This window comes from Notothenia coriiceps, unplaced genomic scaffold, assembly GCF_000735185.1.
Source record: "Notothenia coriiceps isolate Sejong01 unplaced genomic scaffold, NC01 NC01_scaffold00022890, whole genome shotgun sequence".
Taxonomy (NCBI): Eukaryota; Metazoa; Chordata; class Actinopteri; order Perciformes; family Nototheniidae; genus Notothenia; species Notothenia coriiceps.
The window spans coordinates 494,375-515,053 of NW_011355591.1; the positions used below are offsets into that span (position 1 = coordinate 494,375).

Here is a 20,679-nt window from a genome sequence, read left to right on the forward strand (position 1 = left end):
TTTTTTTTTGAACAGTATGTTTTTAAGAGTTGATTACCCTGAACTTTAAGTATAATTCAACTGAAAACCAAAAATAAAAAAAAATATTTAAAAATAAAAAATAAAAAAGTAATAATAATAATAAAAAAATAATCGTTTTATTTCGATTACGTTGTTTTCGTAATCGTTGCAAGCCATAATCGTAATTAAAATTAAAATACGATTAATTGAGCAGCCCTAAATTAAACCACATTTAATATCTTACCTTTTTTAAGTGTTTTTTAGCCTAAAAGTAGCTACTTGTACGATGCTTACTCCGCTATCCAGTCCTACATAAACACATGTTTTAAATATTTGTTTTTATTCAGTTTAACACTTAAACATACCCATAACTCCTCTTAATTTAAACCTTGGAAAAGTGTGTTTGAAATTGCCCTCCAGAATGAAGCATACATTAGAAGCGTTTTCCTCCAGGTTGATGTTTGTTAGGGGCTTCCAAAAATGATAAAATCACGTTTGCAAAATGTTTTGATGTTGCTATGGTTTTGGGTTTGGTTAAGTTTGGGGAAAGAGTATGTTTTGGATTAAAAATAACTACATGGTTAATCTAAGGGGAACATACAATAACTTCATTAATGTTAGGGGACCAGAGTTTTATTTTCCTTGACTTCATTCTGCTACTGTTTATTCCTATTCCTGCTGACTGTTATCATACGGTAACCAGTTTTCAGGCTAAGACTTTGCTCAACAACTAAAAGCTATGAATATGTATTTTATAGTTGTGTGTAGTGTATTTTCATCATCCATAAATCATCTTCCACTACCACCTTGTTAATTTCCTCATGAGAGGGGATTCCCTGCAGTGAGCATGAGAATGAACATATTACAGTACGTCGGGGACAGACAGATTAAAAGTGAAGATGGAGATGAAAGGTTTCTTTAGGAGCTCAAACATCACTTGTGTGGTTTCAGCTCACATGAGATCAGCCGGCTGAGCGTTCTGACAGCCTGGAAACATCGGACTCAGTCAGAGGAGAAATGCTTTTCGCTGCTCTGTTATTTCTGACTTTAGATGTGGTCACGGCACAATGTCTTTCTTTTCTGCACAGCTGCTTATTAGCTACTGGGAGATGTTTGCCTGCCGGGGCTCTGACAGCGTAATCCTGCACATGAAAACCGATCACTCACCTTATAAAAACGGGCTCAATGATGGTCTATAATTTGCTGTCGGGGGTATGATGGGCCCCGACCTGCCCGTCCACAGAGTTTACACAGAGATCAGACCTGCCTGTGCCAGGACTGCCTCATTAAACAGGCTCATGCAGAAATCCAGAGAGGCACGCTCAAACTGAGAGAGACATGATGATGAACACACATGCTTCACATTAACTCATTGGATCGCCAGCCAAAAGTAGCTACTACAGTAGATCATGTTTGTTTAAATAAACCAGAATTACGAGTTAGTGTAGTTTGATATCTACGAACAAACAAAGAGAGGCAGAAACGAGAAACACCTTATTCTGTTTCCAGTTACATTTGAACCATTCAGAGCTCTTTATTTATTTAAAGTCATTTTCCTAAAATAGTTTCATCCAGTCTCAGAAATAAACAATATATATTCTGTCAAATTTATGTTGGTATAAAATAAATAACAGTGTTAGTGCTTGCTAAGGACTCGATCGCATGTTGGTCTGTGGTTTATTTTAACAATAGGTATATATTTTGTAAACTATATAGACTATACAGTATATGGACTTTAACATCTCAACTATTGGAAGGATTACCATGTCTTTGTTGATACATTCTGTGTCCTCAGAGGATAACCCCTAATGAATTTCTAAATGGTCTGATTTGCTTTCTACTGTAGCACCACCACAAGTTTGATATCTGGGTTTTTTGGTTTATTATATCAACAACTATTAGATGGATTCCCATGGCATTTAGTTTGGACCTTCATGTTCCCCTTTGGACGATCCTTTGACTTTCCCTCAAAGCTCAATATCATGGAAAACTTTAGTCCCAAACTTTGGTTTATGATAAAATCTTAATCTAACCCGCCTCAGTTGTACGGTCTTTACCAGGGCCAAGTGAAATGTTAGGGGTGCTAAATACATTAAGCACAACTCTTTGATACCATAGGTTTGCATACAGTAGGTTTGATTTCTATAAAAGACTGACTACACATAAAACAATAAACAAAAGAATGCATTTTTATTCATCACTGCACATGCACAACTACAGTTTATATGTGGGGTAACACATATGTTGCCAGAGTAGCTAGAGGGGGTCCTGGCTTATTGTATTAGGGGCACTGGCCCCCTCTTAGCGCTGCTGTTGACTCTGTGACCTCAGGATTACAGGGTGTTTTCATTCAGCAAGACATTTTGTTTTTATTACCCAATTAAGGAACATTTCAGTAAATTAGATTTGTAAAGGACTCCTGCACTTTAAGCTCTCATGCACCAATCGTTTTGCTTTACATTACATTGCATTTAGCTGACGCGTTTATCCAAAGCGACTTACAATAAGTGCATTCAACCAAGAAGATACAAACTTGAAGAAAACAGAATCATATAAGTACATCAGGTTTCATAGAGCTAAATACTTCAAGTGCTACTCAACTGGCTTTAGATAAGCCAGTCCTTTATTAGTATATAAGTGCTTTGTTATAAGATGTGTAGGCTTTCTGCTCTTCACAACAGAGATTCAGCCAAGAAACCTGATTGCTTTATCATGCAGTTATGGTGGTTGTAGAGGCAGGGTGGTCCAGGTCCTTCAGAAGGTTAAGAGTTCAACTCCTGCAGCACACAATGTGTTTGAACCTGTGAATGTTTTTGAGCAAGGCATTGAACCTTACATGTGCTTCTGTGCAGGTTTAACTACAGATCTTTTGTAAGATGAGTCCCAACATGCAGTGAGGCAAACATGTTCTACAACTAGAATACATGTAGACAACTAACTACCTCTTTCAGTAACAGGCCGGTAGTAGAGGTCAAACTCAAGGCACATTGTCTCGTGCCTTTCATGCCGTTCTCATGATCGCAATATTTCAGGAATGCCTGGGGGAATTTCTTCAAAATGGGCACAGACATCCACTTGGATTCAAGAATGAGCTGATTAGATTGTGGCGGTCAAAGGTCAGGGTCGCTGTGGTCGCACTTTACACGTTTTGGGCTATTACTAAAGAATGTATTCACTAATCTAGGCAATTTCACAAAGATTTCTAATAGGATAAAATGATGACGTGATGACATTTTGGACGGACATTGATGTAAACTGCAACTTGATTAATAGAGGTTGTCATTTTACTTGGGTCATCTTTTGGAGTTTTTTATATTGTCCCATTACATAACTCCGTTTTTGGTTCGTCTTTCAAAATGCAAAACTGTGCTTATCTTATTCTACAGCGTGATCATAATGAAAATGGGCATTATATGGTTTTTGTATGCATCAGTGAGCTAATATACAAGTTATGAGGAGGGAGGATGTGTTTGCTTATTATTTTCTGCAGTACGGACGAGCTAATTGAGTGTAAGAGGACATTGTTTGCACCGAGCAGCGTGTGTTGTATTAGAGAGCCGTTCACTGAACAGCTGATGGTGATTTAATTAACAAGGGGAGGTTATCTGACGATGATGTTTGACATGCACAAAAACACACATTATGTTCTGTTCTTTCTACGTGCTGCAAGGTACATTTATTGACACCGAGGTTCTTCTGAGACCATGATTTGTAGATTGATATTTAAATGTATAAATGTATAACCAATGGCAAGAAAATAAAAAAATATTTTTGCAGTTATGTTGAGAAAAAAAATGTGTTGTGTAGTAATGTTATCTGTAGGAGTCTGATGTATGTCTCGGAAAATAAATGTTATTCCCAGAATGGAAAGTTTAGAGTTGGTGCATACCTGCATTTCTAACGGTCTCCCTAATTACTTGTCCTTTGGTTTGGACTTTGACATAAGACTATAAATGAAAATTTGTCGAAGGATTTGAGACCAAACGTGTGTTTCTTAAAAGACTTGAACCCTTGACTTGATCGACCTCCCAAATCCTTGAACTTTTCTTAAAGGACTTTTGACTTGCCTTGGATTTGTCTCAACTGACCGTGAATTTAGAAGTCATTTGGAGTTGTCTTAACTCTTTAAATATTGTGTATCTTGTGACCTGAGCCAAAGTTAAAACAGGCTGACTGAATACATCACAGTGTCCTTAACTCTGGGTATGTGTTTATGTGTCAGAGGAAGAAAGAGTCACGGTGTGAAAGTCAGTCAATCACTCAGTTTATTTTGTCTTTTAAAGAGCTGTGTTCGTAAGTCCACACATGTCGGTGTGTTTGTGTGTATGTTTGTGTGTCTGACTGAGGGGGAGTCACAGAGCGAGCGAGCGAGTCAGTCTGTCTATTTTTCTGTCAAAGTGACGACTCTCTCTAAGACATCTTTGCCTTATCTCATGTTGACTCACAGTAAGGCCCGACTCAAGGTGTTTCCACCTGGGCCAAGCACACACACATTACACCCCTCAGACATGACACGGTCACCTCAGCAGCTGTCTCATAGAGGGAGGGAGAGGAAAACGAGAAAGAGATACAAGAAGAAAGCTGTTTGAGGACACAGTCATCAGAGGTGTGTGTGTGTGTGTGTGTGTGTGTGTGTGTGTGTGTGTGTGTGTGTGTGTGTGTGTGTGTGTGTGTGTGTGTGTGTGTGTGTGTGTGTGTGTGTGTGTGCTGTGTGTGTGTGTGTGTGTGTGTGTGTGTTTGTTGTGTTGTGTGTGTGTGTTGTGTGTGTGTGTGTGTGTGTGTGTGTGTGTGTGTGTGTGTGTGTGTGCTGGTGTGTGTGTGTGTGTGTGTGTGTGTGTGATGTGTGTGTTGTGTGTGTGTCTCGTCCCGGTTACTTGCATGATAATTACCTGAGCCGCTTCTGTGATTAGGACTCACATCAGAGCAGAGCGCCCACGACGGCAGGCTAAATGCAGCGACTGGGACTTGTAAAAGCACAAAACCCAGTACAGGACACAAAGTGAAACTCACACGAAAGCACACGCGGATCCGCGCGTGCTCTCTCTGCTTTCTGTCTGCAAGAATAAACAGAGGCTTTTAACAACTTGGTCCACGTCACAGTCGAAAATGCCTTGAGTAGTCGTCAGGATTATGGGCAGCCACTTTAAGATAGGGCAATAGGAGCCGAGATTAAAGCTCACACTGGGATGCCCTTAATACATTTACTTTTTTTAAGAGGGTGGCAGCAAACGGTATCCCATTAGGTTTAAGCTATTGCAGTGTATTTTCACCATAGACAAAGTGATCCTATGTTAAAGGCTGACCTGTCATGCAAAATGACCTTTTGTACGTGCTCCTATCCTATACATTGAATGTGTCCCCGGGTTTCCAGGGAACGGTCACGCAAGTGCGAAAACACAACCCTCCTCTATTTTCCTCCATACCCAATCTCTTAAAAGGGCCTGCAACGGATCTGATACAGACTGATCCGATTTGAACACTTCTATGACGTCACAGAAGTGGCGGCTACAGCTATTGGGCCAAACCCACCCAATCAGGAGGGCAGCCACGGACATTGCCGTTGGAAAGCCGCTGGAGACGCCTGTAGTACATATTGCCAGGCCTGTAAGATGTGCTTGTTCTCACAGAATCAGCCCATGCAAAGACAGTGGTAAGTGAGCCGAAATGAGAATGGCTAAAATGCATGATCTGTTTGGTATTTTGAAAAAATAAAGTAATAAATATGCCTGTATATAGGTATGGTACCTACACTATATTATTTCAAATATAGCATGATAGTCCACTTTAAGACACGGTTTGTTGTTAGTTGACATGATCCTAACCCTAATGGAACCAACTTCTGCATATTTAACACAGTGTTAAATAGTATGATTTTTACTGCAATATTTTTATTCTGATTTGTCAGAGAAATCTACCCTTGGCCTTTCCTCATACTTTGGAAAACCACTCCACTTTGTTTATCTGCGTGGGTGCCATTCTATCAGTTTCGAGAAAATCTTTCTATCTGTTTCAAAGTTGTTGATCAGGGTTCTGATGGCACCTCTCCGCTGGCAATGCAAACTCCACTTGGAGGAAGAATCGCTTGTGTTGCCTCATTAACTTGATCGAAAGGCGTTACCTGTGTAACCCGAAACGAGGTGAAGCAGCTTCTCTAGCGCACACATTAGATGACCTTCGTGTTTTGAGATCAGAGACAGACAAAATGGCTCCCAGAGAACAGAGAACGCAGCATCAGGGCACTGTCATCCCCCCTCACACAGCTGTCAAATGGCAGAAGCTACACACACACACACACACACACACACACACACACACACACACACACACACACACACACACACACACACACACACACACACACACTAATTAGAAGGGGATGTCCTCTGTGTCCTATTGTAACTCCGCTCAGTAAAGTTAAACAAGGATCCACAACAGAGTCAGAGCCCACAGCATCTGTCTCCTGTGTTTATGGTAAACAAAGGGTACAGTGAACACAGCATGACACACACACACACACACACACACACACACACACACACACACACACACACACACACACACACACACACACACACACAGGTCTCTCCCCCACCTTCTAACAGATGTGCTCAGGATGAGTCACACTGAGAGCTAATTCTCTCCTACATTTCCCAGAACTGCAGTGTGTTGTATATTGAAGACACATATTACATGTGTGTGTGTGTGTGTTTGTGTGTGTAGCTGCAATCAAATCATATCAACCTTCTGTTCTACACATTTGATTAACATGCAGATATTTTTCACTGACAAAATACAGTTAGCCTAAAAGAGGACGTCTGAATTAGGTGTGTGATCAAATTATCTGCAAAACATTTACTCTATTGAAGATTACAGCAAAATGATGGACAGCGTTTCTAAATGAGTGCTTTCTATAGAGCAAAGTATTGAGCTCCTACTATTCATAAAGTAGTGGAAGAGGAAAGGATTACAGGAACAGTACCTTCAGTTTAATTAGTGTTTATGGTTTCTCATCTTTTCCTGATTTGAGATCACTATGATTACATCGTTGTTTGTGTTTAAGCTAATACTGTTTTAATAATCACTTCCTCTTAAAACCTCCATCTTAAAACATTATTGGAAAAGTATCTTAGGTAATTCATGCTGTGTAACAACCCGCATGGTGACATTAGAAGGAGGAAGTGACTGAGATTAGGGAGAAATCTGCATCATCGCTGATGATTTACAGCTTTCATCATTTGATCTCATTTAATCATCGCCTGATATATTAACGTGATGACACATAGGCTTAAGGTCAGTTAGACCTTTTGTATCCCCTATGTTGATGTGGCTGTACTGAGGCAGAGAAAGACACAGTAAAGAATAAGTAGAAACAAAGCGGTAACCTCCTGTGCGTAAACATTTCCATTTACCATTTCCATTTACCATAGAGCTCAATGTACATTTCCCAACTCGGCAACAGAAATAAACATCTCAACAGCCTGGTACAAAAATAGTTTTTGGGCGGTGGTGGCGAAGTCGATAGGGACTTGGCTTGGCAACTGGAAAGTCACCAGTTAAAGTCCCAAGAGACCAAGACCAAGTGCTACCGAGGTGTCCCTGAGCAAGGCACCGTTCCCTACACTGCTCCCCGGGCGCCGTTCAAAATGGCAGCACAATGCTCCTAACACTAGGATGGGTCAAATGCAGAGAAACAATTTCCTCACTGGGATTAATAAAGTATATCAAAAAAATTGTTGTTAGAGACACACTTTTTTGTTTTTCTAAAAAAAGCCAACCTAATATACCTGTCTGTAGTCAAGGGACTTCAATTCCCTCGACGCCAGCGTTGAACAGACACAGATAACGTTTAAATGATATCAAAGTTTAAAGTAATGTATAATTAAGGCTTGTCCATTTATGACACTAGCTTATAATAAAACTTGGATTAAGTGGAAATAAGAAGGAGCCATCTTCTCGGGGCTTCAGAATGCCTCTCTATGGAATACACAACTGTAGAGTAAACTTAAATTTTGTATCTGCCAATCATTGTCAGAGTATCTTTAGCTCTTATTTATAAAAGTGTAGAGTGCCTGTCTTTTGCCGACAGGAAAACAAAACAGACGCTGTAGATGTGATATCTGTTAATGCTAACAAGCATCAAGAGACCTGTAGATTTTTGGCTGCAGGCCTGTAATACCCGCTGGGGGTCCCGGGTGTTTGAGATACAATAAGATACGATTCACTTTATTGATCCCTGAAGGGAAATTCAGTCGTTGCAGCAGCAGACGTTAGACACGTGAATTAGTCAACCGGGACCAGGGAAATAATAAGGTCGGAAATATAAAATGCAATACTCCCTGAAATACTAATCATAATGTTGGTGTCTCGGTGATGTTAATATTACGGTTCTCCTTAATGACTACAATGGGAATTGTTCCATGATCGCAATCAACAGAATTCACAGGTATCACACCCACTCCAAATCATCAGAAAGCCCAAATAGTTAGCATCTCATCCCCCACAAATGAAGCACATTTTCTGTCCAATAACCCAATACAATCCTAAAATAAATACATTCTAAGAAATGTTCACAGTACCATAAATAAGCTGAAATCTCAACTGCTTTCATCACAGTAGGCTGGTGGTATCCTGGATTAAATATACTTAACCCAAATTGCTACAAATGCTTTTGTAGTTCTGGACAAAAATGCCTCAAATTTAAGTTATTTAGTCATTTCTATATTGAAAACTTGACCTGAACTTGTATTCAAAGTAAAGGCTTTGCAGTTCAACATGTTCTGTAATAATGTTGCACATGTGGGATAGGTGATAGGTCAACTAACCCAAATAGAAACTACACTAAATATTGATTCCGCCAATCTAGGCAAAGTGCTTACATTAACATTACACCTTATGTTTCTTAAATAAATCCTTACTGACAGTTTGACCCTGTAATTCTGACCCTATTCCTGTAGAATATCCACAGCTGCTCTCTGATTGGCTCAAAAGTAACAGAGGCTATTAGAGACTCGGCAGTGTGTTTCTTTTGTACACATTCAACCCAATGTTGTGAAACCTTGCCTATATATGAAGCGTGTATGTCTACAGCTGAGGTCAGAGGTCAGATAGGCCCGGTCAGACGGTCACTCTGCCTGCCCCCGCCTCCCTTTGTCTCCTTTGGGGACCTCTGGTGTTAAACTGACACATCTGTCGGGCCCCGGCTCTTCTTCACTGGAGCAGCGGAGCAGAAGGCATCGGAGATGAGGAGGAGGAAGAATGGAGCTCGTGCTTCAACACAAGACTCCTGACACACACTCCATCTGGCCCGTGCCTTAGCAGATGCTCCTGACAGAGACCTCCTACACACACACTCACACCGACAAACACACTTTCACCCACACACGCATGATAGAGACCTCCTGCAAGGACATGTACAGTATATACCTGGAAACACATAACTACACACTGAATTGTAAATACAAACTGAATCACACCCTATCAGTATCACAGTAACACCCTATCAGTATCACACACACACACACACACACACACACACACACACACACACACACACACACACACACACACACACACACACACACACACACACTAACACACTCACACACACACACACACACACACACACACACACACACACACACACACACACACACACCTACTGTACCTTCTGGCAGCATGCTTTTCCTCTTCATACCTCATAAGTCAATCAGTCCCTCCCACTCACAAAGAAAAACAATTAAAATGATTCACAGTCAGCTCCTCCTCCTTCACGTCTCGCCAAAATACCAACACTCCTTCCCCCCCGTCGTCGCCTCCCTCCCGTCATTCTGTCGCCTCCCCCACAGATCCCAGATCGCTGGCATTATTAGAAACCAACACAAGTTTGCGATTCAAAGCCAGGGCCTCTGAGCCATGTCTGGTTAATGTGGCCGCACACTTGCCCTTTCCACATTCCTGCATACCTGATGGCACACGTGCACCCACTCCCACAATCTAACAATGTGCCCGACAATTACAAACATTACAACTAACCACACCCTCAAATACATTTTGAGGGTAAACTTATTTCCTCCTAGATAACAGTTGCACTTTTAAACATGCAAGAAGTCAACAAAACGACTTGGTATGGCTTTCAAATAATTATGTTGGTTTAGTTATTACCTAGGTAACTTATATCCCTTGTATCACATTTAAATTACTGAAATACTGCACATTAAGGGACAGCTCAATCTTTGGAGTGTTAAAACATTTGTTATATATATGTTATTATATTTGTAATGGGAGTGTAAAGCTGCTGAAAGGACACTTGATGAGAGGTCCCCATTTTATTTTATAGTGTGTGAAACATGTCTGGTGGTTTCTCGGAGTACATCGGGGCCTTTAAGGACAATTGTTTCACCTCACGAAAAACTAAATGATTTAAACCCAGTGACTGCACAAACAACAACAAATGCAATCGAGACAAGCGATAATGAAACTCTATGTTTCTGGCTTGTTGCTAGGACGATAAAAATGGTTATTGCTCTGCTGGCTCTTTCTGAAATGAAAGGCGTGTGAGTACATCTTGTTCTCTCGTGGAGAAAAGTGCACTGAGATATTTATCCTCTCGTCAGGGACGTCACTAACCGTAGCAGAAACGTTGAGGTCTATTTAGGCCTAATTTAGAGAAGCAGTTCCTCTTGTGAAACTGAGGAAGGTGGCAATTATTTCAGGCTGAAGTTGTGCGTCTTGGAGTGCAAACAGGGGCCCTGTAGTGAGTGCCAATTACATCCAAAACATTGCAAAATAATCTAAAATAGTGAAGTCTTTTTTTGTCGTCGCCTTAAGAACTAAATTCCCTATGCAGTGTTCATCTTTGTATTTATGTCGTACGAATTGCATCCCACTGGGGCTACCCAAAATGCACTGATAGTCTCTTGTAAACACTCTTAAATCAATACCAGCGTATTATAAAGACTTGATGTTATTTAATGTCGGTGTGGGAGAGATGTGTGGGAACAAAGAAAAGATTAATGGCCAGAAAATATCACAAACGTGGGTTTTTCCCCTTGTATTGGTTCAATTAGCATGCTGGGTGAGAGGGAGGCCGCAACACGCTGAGCATCTGAATGTAGGAAGTGGAAGCTTAGGGAAGTTTTAATGGAGTGAATTTGTTTGTGTGTGTGGAGAGAGCTTATTGAGTGCAGCGAGGGAAATGGAGAGATGAGCGATAATGCTGAGTCATATTGTACCGAGTCGTTCTGACCCAGTTCTCACTCGCATCCTATTTGCCATCACAATTTATTCATTCGACACAGCGCTGGTACTTTTCAGAGATGCAGCTCTTAATAATGCATGTCGACCTAAAGTGGAATTGGGAAAGTGGAGCCCAAAAGGCGGAGAGATATTGAAAACACATCCAGCTCTCTATTTTTCTACACTCAACTCAACACTTGTATTAAATCCCCGCGTCCATCTGGGGAAATGTTTTATTCTGTAACATAAAATTGATAAAAGGTCACAGACTACATTTTAAAAATGGTCACAGATTAGAACATTAGTGTGTTATGAGAAGTTGTGTAAGAGATAATGTGAGTGTCGTTATCTCATTTTTGCTATTAGTCCACTACGTCCAACAAACAAACTAACAAAATATAATGTAACTGTGACCGTACATCCCCTTGTTAGTGGCAAAGTCTAACTCAGATGAGTTAGGTAAGCTTTTGGATGATTTTGAACATTTCTCATTTCTCAGTATCAGTATTCTTGCCCAGCTCTTAGTTTTTTTTTTTTTATGAGATGACTTTAAATGGACCCTGTAGTGAAAGTGAAATGCTGCCCCCTATATCTTTTGAGCTGGTTCAGTACTGCACATTGTACCATTCTTAAAAAAAAAAACCTAAACTAAAATAATCTAAATTTGGAATCAGCAAATCTTCAAATGTTCTGGTTGCTAGAATCCTGAAATGTCTGTCATTTTTGCAAAATACTTGATAATAAGAATAATTGCCAATAGGCTTTCTGTAAATCTATTTGTTTTATGTCTAGTTGTTCATAATGTATATATTTAATCCTTAGTTTGTACACTCCTTGATAAGGTGTTTATTCAAAAAGTATTAATTTGAAAGATATTGTAACTGTTAAAACTCTCCTATTAAGCTAGTGAAGTAATTAAAATGACTCCTCATACAGTATATGTGCTTATGCACTACATGTAGTTACTTCCCCCATGAACAAACACAGATGTCATTACTGATTTGACGATGTTAAACTGACCGGCAATAACAGACACAAGGAAAAGCTATTACAATTTAAAATGTAACATACAAATTCAGTTTTTAAAACATTGGTCTTTGTCTAATCTCCTCATCTGATGCTTTGCCAACAACAATATACTTTTCCCCCATGGTAACGTTGACTCCTGACTCTTCATCAGAGGCTGCTTATGCTGCTGGTGATCCAGGAATCAGATCTTATTCGGATTTTCAGCACAAGGCATTCTGGGTAAATGTGTCAGCCATGGCAGTGGTGGATAATGAATTGGGACATTCGCCTCCCACGCCTTCCTTATCTGAACATCACAATGAGGAAAATCAAGCTGACGTGTAAAGAGGCTGCTGAGGAGAATAGACAGGCACATCACAGCGCTGCATTATCCTCACCGGGTTCACACCAGGGCTGGAAAAGTTTGGAGAATCCAGGTAGATAACTTCAAGGGGTTTGAAAACTTCTTGCATCTCACAATAGAAACAATATCACCATCTGCATACATGATTCTGCAGACAAAGCAGGCTCTAAAAAGTCCAGTAAACCAAGTTTTAATTTGTTTTTAACAGAAACTTTGAAGGAACTCCAATCTTTTTTAACTTCAGAGGATCCACAGAGAGTTCTGTGTCTGTCTGAAGGTGTCGTTGCTCCAAGGCACATGTGTCAAACTCAAGGCCCGGGGCCCAAATCAGGCCCTCAGTGGATTTAATTTTGGCCCGCAGGATTATTTTTAATTACTATTAGATCTGGCCCGCCGGTATATTGCACACACACCTTCACCCTGAGGGTCTCCTCAGCTCAGAGCCTGACCCCAAACATTGATGAACTTGCACCCGAGATGAGATGCCAAGTATCTGGCTTGAACTAGCATCACAGAGCAGCAAACTGAGTTTCAATGGATGTTTCCTCTTGCCCTTTTTTTCTTGCAACAACAGGGCATGTTTTTTCTTTGAGGGAAATTGTTTTGTTGAAGCTGTTGTTGTCCTGTGGAAAAAATGTAATCATAAGAAATGACTCTGCAGATAGAGCCATAAGAAATGAATGCAACTGATTATTTCATGTTTAATGTTGTTTTTATAGGCAATAATTTAAGCTTTGTTAGTTCCAGGTTTAAGTTTTGCAATAAACATTGAACCAGTCCGGCCCTCGACTAGTACCCATTTTATTTTGGCCCACTGTGTATTTGAGTTTGACACCCCTGCTCTAAGGTTTACCTTCATTGCTAGGTACTTTGGCAGTTGGCATTAATATCTTTTATAGACATTTTTTATTAAAAAAAGTTTGTTTCCAATTTTGCTCTTTAATTATTAAAAGCAGTCTAAATTTCAACACCACAAATGGTTGTTATCTTCATTTCCGATTTGATAGAATAATACTCACGTTAATTTAAATAATAACACATTTGTGATCATATTTTCTGGCCATGCAAGAACCTGAGGATGAACCCTACTGACTTTGGGTATTTGGTTCCTTTTCAAACAGTGTCACGTGAGGTTTTTTGTGAAATATTTTCGACCACCACAAGTGGATTGTCATGAAATTCAAACGAAAAATATTCCATATCCCCAGAAGACACATCCATGCCTCTATTTTACCACCAGTAGTTTGAGATAATTTTGGATTTGCGTGAACTGCATCATCAAGTATTAAATGCCAATAAAATGTAGTACAGAGCTTGATATTATCCTAAGAATAAATTGTATTGACTTTGCTGTTCCCTGAACTTCTTATCCAGAGCTATCAATAGATCAGATAAAAAAAACGATTTCCCAAATACTTTGACTAAAAGATGCAAAAGTAATGATATTCCCATCAGCCTAATTTGTACTTTTTGTTTGGTGCTAATGATAATGTATATTAAGCACCTGCTAAACATCAGCATTGTATCTGGAGACCTGCTTTGGCCCTTGGCAAAATCTCTTTTTACTCAATATTTTGTAATTAGACAAAAAACATGTGTTATTAGTAGCTCATAATTATGAAAGACAATCTAGGGCTTTTTATCATGACGAATACCCTGCAAGTAAAAAGAAAAAGACAGCTCTGATCTTTGCACACCGCTCTTTTGTGTCCATCATCAGCTCTCCTCTTTAAAAAGGCCCTGAAGCAACACTTTGAATCCTCACCTGTCTACTTTGGATAACAGCGTCAGCCAAATGCTTAAAATGTAAATGCGATTCGTTTTTTCTACTTCCATCAGGGTATTTCTTATTCATCACGGTCCAGCTGCCTCCTTCAGGCCGACGGTGTGACGGCTCAGAGGAATCACTCAAGTTCCTCATAGTTTTGGGGCCTTTAGGGAAAATATATTTGCTTATAATGGAGGCCTTAGGGAGCTCAATAACACCACTACTGCACATTAGATACTCTTTAAACCGTAAGAAGGCAGTTTAAAGAAGCTCTGGCCGGTTTCAGCAGGGTCAGAAATCCTTCATTTTTGAAATAACACTTTTTTAAAATTCTACATGTCCTCAGGTACCAAGAATCGTTTGTTGTGGAAGTATCCAGAGTGGGTGCTAGGCAGGGGTATTATTATTTATAATTTCCTACCATTTACTTGTGATGGTTTAGAGAGCCAATTGTATCAAATGTACCTTACTTTCTCTCTGCTTTCTCATTATATTCTTTTCATTCCACAAAATATCACGCCGAAACAGCCCAATCCATCAGATCTGGGTCGGTGGAAAACAGAAATTGATTGTTCTGGCGAACCGAGACATGTTGTTTGTGAACTCTACAAGACCCAACCTAAAGTATGAGCAAGTCAGATTTATTCTGCTTTTCTAGGTCACCAACAATTGCAACCTTTTTGTACTGCTACCTAATGTCTGTTGCTGCAGGTCATGCAATCCAGTGTGAAGTCTGCTTTGTGTTTAAGTAAAGTCATGATTAAAAGATCTTACAGAGGTAATTTACACCTGATATTAACATGGATCTGTATCTTTTTCCATTCTGATTTCCATTTGCACTTCCTTTTGTTGCTGCACAAATTGTGAAGGAAAGCAGAGCTGGGAGACTTTTCGGTATTATTTAGGGACCGCAATGATGTGGCAAAGTCAGGGTAACCTGCATCTGAAGGTCAACACAAGGTAATCAGTGCCAGTGGAGACGCTTACCACTGGTGCTAGAATGGCTTTTTGTTCATATAAGCAGGAAGTGATGCAGTCAGGAGATGTTCACGTGTCATTAGCAACTAGCTGATATCAATCCACTGATGTTATCCGGCGCATCTGATTACCTTCTAATAGCTATGCATTTACACAGGTGGTGACATGTGTGTTTAGTTATCTAGATACAATATTCATATGCTGTTTGCATGTTAATACCAGGTGTGAATGGGTTCATAATGAGTCAGACAGACAACAGTGCTGTGTGGTCCGGTCCCAATTGAGAGTACATTTTGATTCAGGGGAAGATGTTTGAAAGCTGTTGTTGCCTCTTTTTGCACATTTATTTGTCACTGCTGCTTTAAGCTCTGTTTTGTATTGTGAAGCTTATAACTTTTGCAATCAATGTCTGAGTTGTATCAAAGCAGAAAAGAAATCTTCCTCTTCTTTAGTCTTTTCTTCTCCCCTGGATGGAGTGGATTAAAACTCTGAAATCAATGGTGGATCAGTGGGATTCCCCCGGTCCGTGTTTCATGAGAGGAGCAGGTGTTTTTAGTGTGTTTTCTGTTCTTTTGCATTTTTAATCCGACTGTTATCCTCTGTGAAGCTTTGACGCCTTATCAAACAGGACCCTTCTGTCCTAATGTTTCTGAGGGGGAGTTTTCTCGTGTTGCAAAGCAGATCACAGGGCAGATCCTTTTGTACGAACCTGCTGCACAAATACAGTTTGGTTGATTGATGATCAAAGGTTGAGGCAGGCAACCCCCTCAGGTTCAGCCAATCAGTGTTCAGCTCTATATCTGACCTGTCAGCACACACTCAGGGAAAAAGTCCAACATTTGATCTGCCTTCATGGCAACTGAACTTTAGACGCATTAAGGCATGTTGGGGGAGTTTGGGAAATATGGGGGGGGGGGTTATTTGTTGTGTGTGTGTGTGGGTGAGTATGTGTGGGAACTGGGAGTAAGTTCACTGTTGTGCTCCTCACAATGGATCATAAATTAAGGAGATGCCCCCTCAGGCACACTTGGTACACACACACACACACACACACACACACACACACACACACACACACACACACACACACACACACACACACACACACACACACACCTCCATGCGACCCTCAGAGAGGAAGAGTTCAGGCTGCAGATGTCTGTTTGTCGGAGGTGTTGAATATGTGTGAGTGTGTGTTTGTATGTGTGTGTTGACCCCCCATGACCCGAGCACAAACCTTGCAAACACACACACTTTCACCTCCCATAATCCCGACTAACCTCACTGACACACACTCAAACAAAAGCCGCCCACCCTACAAAGCTGCGAGGCTTTGTTTCCTTTCTGCTTCCTGTTTGGGTCACTCCATCCCAACGTGATACTAGATGAAGGTTCAACTTCTTTTGTTTTTGTTTCACAGCGAAAAGTTTGAGTTTTTATTTCTGAAGCTCATTTGCTTGTTGCTGTTTTCTTTTCCATTTAGTCCAACTCAGACTCTCAGAGTAAGTGTACTTGCTGAAACAAGTGTCAAAATAATAATAATAATAAAATAAAATCCTCTCTGTTTATTATATAGTTGCAACAATTAGTTGATTTATCAAACTATAGAGTAGGCATCTTCTCCCCTATTTAGTTATTCTATTTTTGCTTTTATCACTTTCATAGCCCTCATCTGGTCAAAATATCATCTTGTCAAATACTCTCGTTTATAACTGAATACTCGCAAAACTAATGACACTCAAAACTAGTGTTGGGAAAATACTGAATGTTACTTCTATATCAGAGTAGCACGTGATAAGAGAGGCCCTACGTAGCTGTGTACGTAGCCGGATGTATGAATATGACGCTCATAAGACACTGTGTTGAAGTTATGATAGCTATGTTCCTCAGATTGGAAAGATGACACAGCCCCTAGACAGATAGGCAATTAGACGGTCATGTTTATTGCTTACGCAGGCCTTAGCTAATCTTAACTAATATCAGAATACTGCTTTGAACCAGTATTTTTCCATCTTGTTGACTGTAACACCCTCTCTTGTATATAAGCATCTGAAGGACACTGTTCTGGGTACTATTTGTCCCACGCAGCCCTGTGTGTGATGACTACTTCCATTCTTAAGGATAATAAATACATGTATCCTGATATTGAAGACCAAGCCGGTGACGAGTGATATTTTGTTTTATAACAACTTTTCAATTTTTCTGCATGAACACCTACAGTAGCATACACTTGCGTCCCCTTTATTCTCTATCTCTCTCTCACACACGTGAAGAGGTACTCATCTCACACCGAAGAGTACTCGTAAATACTACATGCGATATACCCACGTACACGTGTTCCCTATAAATATGTAGAGCGTGGCTGCGGGGGAACAGCAGGGTCACAGTGCAAGTGATGGTGTGGGATAGAGTGTGTGTGTGTGTGTGTGTGTGTGTGTGTGTGTGTGTGTGTGTGTGTGTGTGTGTGTGTGTGTGTGTGTGTGTGTGTGTGTGTGTGTGTGTGTACTGGTTTACACATATACTATATTTGAGGTTTTTACGCTGGATGTAAATGTTGGCCATAAGGGGTTTTAATATTGTCAGTAGGAATATCCGTGTATTGTGCAAACTGTATTTATGTACATTAGCCATTTGTTAGTGTAATTAATGTTCTTCTATGTAGTATGAGTGATGATTAACATTGTAAAACTGCAGCACAAGTCAAGAACAAATGTCCTTACGGTGACTAATACAATCTTATAATATTGTTTTGCATTATTATTATTATGATTTCATTTTACATATGTTAGATTGCACAGTAATACTGGAATAAGGGAACAATAATTCCCCATACAATTGTGTGAATCAGTAGCTTGTTGTGCTGCTGTTGTTCTCTCTTCATTATGGCCTCTTCACATTTTGGACTGGGTCTAATTGCCCTCCCCCATTTTGAATTGCGTTGACATTTTTGGGGAAATTGTTTTTATTCAACTTGTCCTATGGGAATAAGTCCTAAATATTATGACCAGGGAAATCCTCAGTTTCAATGTCGGACGTTGGGATTCGGTTGCACCCGTTGGTTGGGACCGTTAATAAGGTTTGCATACAGTAGTCTTCCAAACTTGGGGATTTCTTTTGGTAGAAAGGGAGTAGATTTGTTTGAGAATATCTAGGGAATACCTGAATCTCAATTCCACAATACTAATCTAAGGGTTTATGTACAAACTTTTTCTGTAAAGAATGCCTTCCTGATCCAAAACAAAAACCCCTTTTCTAAACAATTAAAGGATGACTGCTTTATATTATGTGACTGAAGCTCCATTCTTAGTCCATGTGATAAATCCTGACACATAATGTTGGAGTAATAATAATAATAATATGAGTAATAATATGAGGCTATGAGTAGATAGAGGAGAAGAGTTGAGGCAGGAGTGGAACAGTGTGAGGGACTCGGAATCGCGGAGAGTAAACCTCAGTGCTCAAACTCTGGTATACAGTATCACAATTAAACTCTTATTGCACCCCCTCAAAACTTTCCTAAATACCAACAACGCTTCTATCTGCCTTGTGTAATTATCCAACATTGCATTGCAGTGTTCATTAGTCTGGTTTGCACGCTGCCTTGCATATTTACACACACTTTGGACAACTAGTCCTAACTGCTGCGGGTGATTATGCGGCTGATTGGAACGCGCAGCAGGTTTGCCTTTGTAAGCCGTCAGTCCTCCGGGGGTTAATGACCTAGAATCCGTCATCTTCTGATCCTCGCCGAGATGAAAAGAGACATTGTTTACATACATCTGCCTTCAAAGGGGAAGGCACCCAAATTAGAAGCAGCAAGTCAAACAGTATGCAGATGAGGCAGCTGAATGGGGTGAATAGAAGACTCCCGACTGGAGGCACGCACGCCTCACCCTCCTCTCCACCCATGTCCTGTGGGTGAGGAGAGAGGGTGGAGAGTGGAGGGGGGGGGGGCAGCAGAGGCAGGTGCTGTCTCCCCCCCTGCAGAGCTCCTTCATTGTGGTTCCCCTCAAAAAGGACAGCTGTTGTGTCTCGCACCCCCTCCAGTGTTGGCTGTCATGTGTGTGTGTAACTGGGTGTTTATCAGAGTGTGTGTTTTATAAAGTTTCAACAGGTCTCTCAGCTGTTTGTTGCCGCTCTGGTTCCCTCGCCTGGATAACATTTATACTTTTCGTTGTTCTTCGTCTGTTAACTCACTATTTTCTTTATTTACCTCCTCATTTTCTTTTCCTGACCTCCATTAATGAATGGCCTCTCTTCACCATTCCTCAGCTTTTTTGCATTTTAAATTAAGCTCATTTACAACTTTTCTTCAAAGGCAGAGCTGCTTAATTAATCTCAAAGCATTATTTAAACTGCAGATTTAGACTGAACCCAATGACGATCATTGGCGATCAATCCAATGATGTCTGGCTCTCTACCTGTGTACTCATCCTCTTTGAACTACACACAGTATTTGCCTTAATTGTGCATTATTTGGTTGCCTAGTACAACATTATTAGACCAGAAAACTGGAGATAATGTAAGCTGCAAAAAGCCACCAATAAACCATAGTTTCACACTTCTGATTTTAGATTTGAAAAGTTCCCAACATGTTTTGTTTTCCTTGGGGCAATACTTGTTTTACTCATTTCCAGCCATGAATAGCTTCTCCACTACTGGTCCATGCGGTGTTTTGAGTCAAGCAACACTATATTAAAAAAAAGAAGAGCCTCAAAGTAACAGTAGCATTAATTTGGAGTCGTGTGTGTTTCAACTTGATGAATCTATGTCCATTATTCATTATTCTTTTAGCTCTGTTTTGGGTCCCCACCATCTCCTGAGAAATATATTTATCTGTAAAACATGAACCTGTGAGCTAAAATATGCCAATTGCTTTGTAACTCTGCACTAGCTGGTGAATATTCTCTGTTGGTTTGTCACAATTAGTCTCCCTTTCACATTACACATTCATTTGATCCACGGCTCATATAAACACATATTGATTAGTGTTGCTTAAATAGTCACTGACTTTGTCCAATCTGTCTCTTCCTTCTGAACCTGCTCTACTCCCCAAATCCATATTATACATCCTTCTGTCTCCATTCTTTATCCCCTCTCTCTCTTTTCTCGTTTCTCCCCTTTTAAGAGCTGAGGGGTAACAAGCGTGTCCAGGGTGAGGATGAGCCCCGGTGGGCCGACAGCCTCCCCCTTTGTCTCCCCCCAGAGCCCAGATGCCTCCATTCGCCTCTCCGGTTTGTAGGAATGACCACATCGGCATCAGAGGAATGGCACCAGGAATGCTTTTGTGTTTGTTCAGTTTAGCCTCCCACATGCTGGCACCCCC

At 40.4% G+C, this 20,679-nt stretch overlaps 1 long non-coding RNA gene across 1 annotated transcript in view; it reads left to right on the forward strand.

Annotated features, from left to right (window-relative positions):
- Positions 1–20,668, forward strand: part of LOC104954160 (uncharacterized) — a 32,536-nt gene extending 11,868 nt beyond the window's left edge. Inside the window, exon 4 of the long non-coding RNA XR_799308.1 lies at positions 20,482–20,668. This is a non-coding gene — a long non-coding RNA (uncharacterized lncRNA). The remainder of the gene's footprint in view (positions 1–20,481) is intronic.
- Positions 20,669–20,679: the final 11 nt, after the last annotated feature.